The 6,115-nt window shown below is 41.4% G+C and overlaps 1 pseudogene; it reads right to left on the bottom strand.

The window, feature by feature from the left end:
- Window positions 1-4,012: 4,012 nt before the first annotated feature.
- On the bottom strand, window positions 4,013-4,395 carry LOC104855250 (annotated as a pseudogene).
- Between the last annotated feature and the right edge of the window lie 1,720 nt (window positions 4,396-6,115).

Here is a 6,115-nt window from a genome sequence, read left to right as displayed (position 1 = left end):
AAAAGAAAAAAAAAAAAAAAAAGAACACAGTAGCCCAGAGTTCAATAGCGACTTTCCCCTTGTATTTCCCACTCTTCAGGCTCATGTCAAGTTTAAGCCATACTATCACAAACCTTGATGACTTCTCACAAGAAGTCCACATGGGAAATGTTCTGTGCATGTGTCTGGGAACTTTGCAATTAACAAGTCACACCCATTTTCTTAGCCAGTATGGCACACCCTAATCTCCAGCCTTGGCTTTAGGGGAGAACTTTCTAGTTACAGGGAATAGTATATGTAGGGTCACAAGACAGTGGGTAAGGGAGCACACAAGAGGGCTTGAGAAAGAGGAAATTATCCAATTTGGAGCACAAGGAACAGAATGAATCAAGGACTTATTGATGCTGGCAAGAAGTCAGCTACTCTGAATTTGTTTAATAATGATGCTCTTGGGCCGGGGGATTGAGCTCAGTGGTTCCACGGCCTGCCTTACAAGCACAAGGACCCAAATTCAATCCCTGGTACCAAAAACAAACACAGACACACAAAAACCCCAAAAATAATGGTGCTCTTGGAGTCTACACATTTTTTAAAATGATGGTTGAAATTTCCCCAATGGTTAAATTTAGGAAGTTATTCCCAATCTGCAGTTCTCTTGGACTGAGCTTTTCTCTAAACATGGGACCTGGGGAGTCTTCCACCCCCAGATTCTTACAGATTTGAATGAAGGAGCCATCATCATCTCTTTTCATTTTCTCATCTGTATTTTTCCCTAGTTTCTGTTTATAGAATCTTATGAATAGACAGTCTTTCTGAGGTCTTCAGGGCATTTAGAGTTTAGGGGAAAATCTTGAGAAATTTTTGAGGGAGCATAGAAGAAATCTCACAGAACACAAAAGCTTGGACAGCCCTCTTTCACCTGCAAAAGGGCACTGCTGTTCCTATTTTACCTGCAAGTGGTCCCCTTTCACCTCTGAATAGACTACCTTTTCACCTGTAATTAGGATTTCCCCTAGGAATAGACCATTATCTTACAGTGGGCGGGCTATACTCCCCCACTCACCAAGCCAAGACTACTAAAAACACATAATGATTCCCAGTTCCAAATTACTATGTCTCACTTTTCTGAGTGCCTGCACTCCACTCAGTGCACCCTAAACCCTTCCCATGCCTCTTACTGAAACATCCTGGAAGCTGTGCCCCTCTGCTCCCCGCTCCATTCTGGTGTGAGTGATATGATTGTTTAAGTCACCAGTATTCTTAGATAATAACAGTTAATAATTTGTTAAAACTTACTGTGTGCCACAGCCATACTGACAGGCAAGAGTCATACCCATTTTCCAGATGAGGAAATTAAAATACAGAGATCTGAAGTGGCTTTCCCACAGTGCCAAAGCAAAATCCAAACTCAGGTCTGTCTGGCTTCAAAGTCTAAACTCTCTGCCAATTACACCATTCAGTGAATCTTTTTCTTTTGAAAGAAAAATGCTAAAGCCAGCCCACACCAATAGGAATTTCCAAAGAAGGGCATTCTACAATCCTACACAATGTTTAACTGCCCTCGTGATCAGAAAATTGTTCACTTATGTAACAAATGTCCCTCCAAACAATGTGGAAATTCATTTCCTCTTAATGGGGTTTCTCTCTCACTGCTGTTGCTTGGCAGCTTTCCTGACATCAAAACAGTCATCAAGATCCTATTCTTACACTCCAGGAGGTCTTGGACTTACTGGCCTCTACCCCTGGGTGTTCTCACTAGCTCCTTTGAACACCCCTTTCTCAGACAATGCTGAGTTGGGCAAGTTTCTTGGGGAGTGAGAAAGTGACACTTGAGAACATATTGGTTTATTATTACACATGGAGGAGTAAAATTAACCATATGAGATGCCTCCAGAATTGCCAACAGCAGGATGGCACCACCTTTCTCATCCTTCTGCCTTTTTCTTGATCTCTACCTCATGCCTGTCTTTGAAGCTGTTTAATTATTTAGCTGAAGGGTGCGGTGTGTATGTTACTTAGAGAAGTCTTCTGCTTCACAAATTACAGTGTGTATTGTCTTGCTATACTGTTTTTTCCAGGTTTCTATTTTATTTTAAAATTTTAAATGTTAATATATTACAAGTAGATATTAATAAAGAAAATACACAGCTATACTATTTTTTAAACCTGTAAGATTCATCATTTTTTTCTTTTTTTTTGAGACAGGTTTTCACTTTGTAGTTCAAGCAGGCCTCGAACTCTCAGCACTCCTTCTGGCTCAGCTTTGAGTGCTGGGATTACAGGAATGTGTCACCAAGCCCAGCTCAATGGGCTCATCTTTTCTGGCTCCTTTAAGGGCTAAAATGAGAAACTAGTGCAGATTCTCGAGTTAATGGCTGATCTGTGGATGATTATGCTTCTCTTCCCACAGAGTATACTAGAGTTTTATTTTTTCACAAACATACTTGATTAGTTTCCTCTATAAGAGACAGTAATATCATTCTTTTTAACAGAAATCTCAGGACATTTTGAACCAACTTTGCCAGATATAATTTCCCTTCACCAGTAGCTGACATGACTGGCATTTAATTTCAGCCCTTCTAAATAAAATTTGTTTTGAAGCCCAGTATGGTGGCACATGCCTATAATCCAAGCACTCGGGTGAAAGGAAATTATATCTGGCAAAGTTGATTCAATGAATAAATTATGGAAGCTACTTTCCTCCTGTAGGCAAATACCTAATTTTGTCCACCAGAAGAATCAGAGATCCAGCAGGTGGCCAGGCATAGTGGCACACGCCTGTAATCCCAGCATTTGGGAGGCTGAGGCAGGATTGCTATGAGTTCCAGGCCAGCCTGGGCTACATGGTGAGTTCAAGGCCAGCCTGTACTACACAGTGAGACTGTCTCAAACAAAAACAAACAAATGAAACATAGCAGGCATTATACATTTTGTAATTCAGATACACTGCACAGAATTAGACTATGTCTAGCTCTCAGTATACCCTAGATACATTTGAATAAAACTACTACTATATTTTCTCTTGACTAACAAGGTAGCTAAAATAATTTGGAAATATGAACCACCAATGGACTGCAAGACATCTAAACTAAACCTTCAGCAGAGAAATCAGTGCACTTATGATATAGACCCAAAGTCATGCACACATACTTTATTAGTTTCCTCTACAAGAGACAATAACATCAATCTTTTTAACAGAACTCTCAGGTCATGAGAGGCCAAATTGATCCAAGGAAGGAAGATGAAAATTAAATATTTAAATTAATCAAAAGGCACCAGCTAAAACCAATTACTGTGGTGGTAGCAGGCTAAGGAAGACTGAGCTACAGCAGCAAATTATCTAATGTGAATGTTAACGATGACAAAGCAGGAAGAGAGTCACTTGGGCCCAAGGGGCTATTTGGCAAGAAGGTCAAAGTGGCTGTAGGAATAGGTAGGGGAATCCAAGCTATACAGACAAGCAGATGATGATGGGTCAGGCTTCCTCCTCCCAAGAAACATTTGCTGGAGGTATTATCTATTCCCTTCCCCACCTTCACAATCCCGTCCAAGAGCCGCTTGAGCTGAGCTGCCTACTCATGCCTTACAGGAACCTGCACTACTGGGACTAGGTTTGGGACTGCCCAAGGGTTTCTGTACTTTAGGATAGAACTCATCGAACTTGTCACACATGGGTGGTGGGCTCTGTTGCTAGGTGTTCTGAACAAAGAACCCTGAAGTATTCACATGGAAAGGAGTCTGAGCTTCCATAATCACATTCAAATAAGCCTAACTGCAGCCCCCCCGAGCTCTAATCAAAGCTTCAAGGCTCACAAAATCATCTAGGAAGGCAGAATATGATAATGCAAGTAGGAAATCCCAGCAGTCAGGCTCAATCTATCTTTTCTCAATTTAGGATAAACTCTAATATGCCTGATGTGGGATGTGGAAAGGTATAATGGAGCAAGCTGAGTCTTCCAAATTTGTCATCGAATACCAAGGGAAGACAAGGGGCTGATTGATTTTATGTTTAAAAAGCTCAGAAGTTACTCTATTATAAAGGGACATGACTGAACAGGTAGGAAGGAAACAGAGTCCCCCTTGTAAGTTCTCCTGATGGGTTCTGCAAAGATCATGAACATGTTGATCACTTCTACTTTGGAATATTACTTCATCTTGTCCTCCTAAGATGTGATATTAGTGACTACTATTGCTCTGAAGCATACATTGTTAATGTGAGAAATGGCTGGGCCAGAAAATGTCTATGAGTCAAGATGTCATAAACTCTGGTAGCTCCAGCCACAAGTGTCAGCCATGTCATCCACAAGAATAGCCACTCTGTCCTTCACATATCTTACTAGTACCATGTGGTCCATTTCATTGGCCACCTTCTTTGTGAATCAAGGCAAAGTCCACATTCAACCTGCCTGCAATAGCGGCAACTGTCTTGGCTGTACCAGCATCAGGTGAGACATGAGACAGTAGTACAGCTCCACCACACAAAAAAATTCTACCTAATCCACATCAGGACAGCTGGCTTTGCATACAAATTGTTAATTGATTGACTGATTGATTGAGACAAGGTCTCTCTATGTAGTCCAGGCTGGCCTTGAACTAACAATGATACTCCTGCCTCAGCCTCCCAAGTGCTGGGACTACCGGTGTGCACCACCATACCTGGTCAAATTATCCATTTAGATATTTTTTTTAAAAAGCCCTAAATTTGAGAAGCATGTAGATCCATAGTGATGATATAGTCTGCATCTGCTACAGACAGCATATTTGCAACAAGTTTGGCTGAGATTAAAGCTCACCCTTCTTATTGTGCTGGGCATAAGGAAAGCACAGGATGACTGCAGTAAACTGGCTGGCTGATGCAGTCTAGCAGGCATTAATCAGTATCTAATTGCTCAATAAATTGTCATTGATTTTACCACAACCAGTCTGAACAATGTGGATATCTTCTCCACTGTACACTTTCACCAGTTTCCATGCAGGTTTTCTGGTTGCTAAACTTCTTAGTCACCACCTTGCCTAGCTTCAGGTTTAAGCAGTCAACAATCTTCTAAGATATATTGTGGTGGGAGCTGCCACTGAAGATTTTGATATTTGGCATCTTGAACAGCTACCCTAGGCTCTCTTTACTCAGCAATCGCAGCTGCTGTGAAGATGGGAACTGAAATCAGCCCAGGCACTCAAAACTATCTGTTTCACATTGCTACTCTGTCATCTTCTATACGTGAATTTAAAATCAAGGCTTTCAGGGCTTTTAAGCCAAAAGAGTAGGGCCTTCACATTATCTTCAAAGATCTCTTGTGGGAGATGCTGATCCATCTTCTTGCATCCTGCTGGATAATTCCAGAAACAAACTCGGGCAAATAAGCTGCAAGGAGTATTTTCTCTTTGTTCTTTTAAGGTAACTGGTCTTTCTCCATAGCAACCCCCACAAAACCTCAGACATTAGCGCTGTTGGAAAACAGGAGGTAAAACTCACATGTGGGGTTGCCTACGACATGACTGGTAAGTATTTGTCATCTAATATCACATCCTATCACACTCCCTACTACCTTTTTATTTACTTTTTATTTTATTTTTATTTTTGGTACCAGGGATCAAACTCAGGTCCTTGAGATTGTGAGGCAGGTACCAGAACCACTGAGCTAAATCCCCGGCCCCCTACTATCTTTTTAAAAGAATATGAGTATTGTCAGTATTACATCCCCAAGGTCATTGTTTGCAACCATAATGTTCTTCAAAGTCATCAGAGGAGGTGATTTGTGAAGTAGTGAGGGTGTCATTCTGGAGGAATAGAGGTCCAGGGATGACAGGAAAGCAAGTGCTCTGTCTTAAAAGGGACCTAATGATATCCTTGTATAGTGGCTGCCTGCTTTGTTAAAACCTTAAGACACTCCTGCTTGTCTTCTGGAGCAATGAGGCCTAGGGTAGGAAATTGTAGGTGAGGGTTAACTAGGAAATGCCCAGAAAAATGGTGGGTTGTGGGTAGGAGGGGGTGGTTAGTTTATAGCCTCTGTATCACTGTGCCTGGTAACAACTTGTTAATCTTTTATCAGTGATCACATCACAGCATACAGTGAGAGCTACACTTAGGGCAAAAGAGAGAGAGAGATAACCTGCTGGACTTCCTGTTAAGGTTCCT

The sequence above is a fragment of the Fukomys damarensis genome, unplaced genomic scaffold (assembly GCF_012274545.1).
Source record: "Fukomys damarensis isolate Sample0158 unplaced genomic scaffold, DMR_v1.0_HiC HiC_scaffold_39, whole genome shotgun sequence".
NCBI classification, from domain to species: domain Eukaryota; kingdom Metazoa; phylum Chordata; class Mammalia; order Rodentia; family Bathyergidae; genus Fukomys; species Fukomys damarensis.
This window is presented reverse-complemented; position numbering and strand designations above follow the sequence as displayed.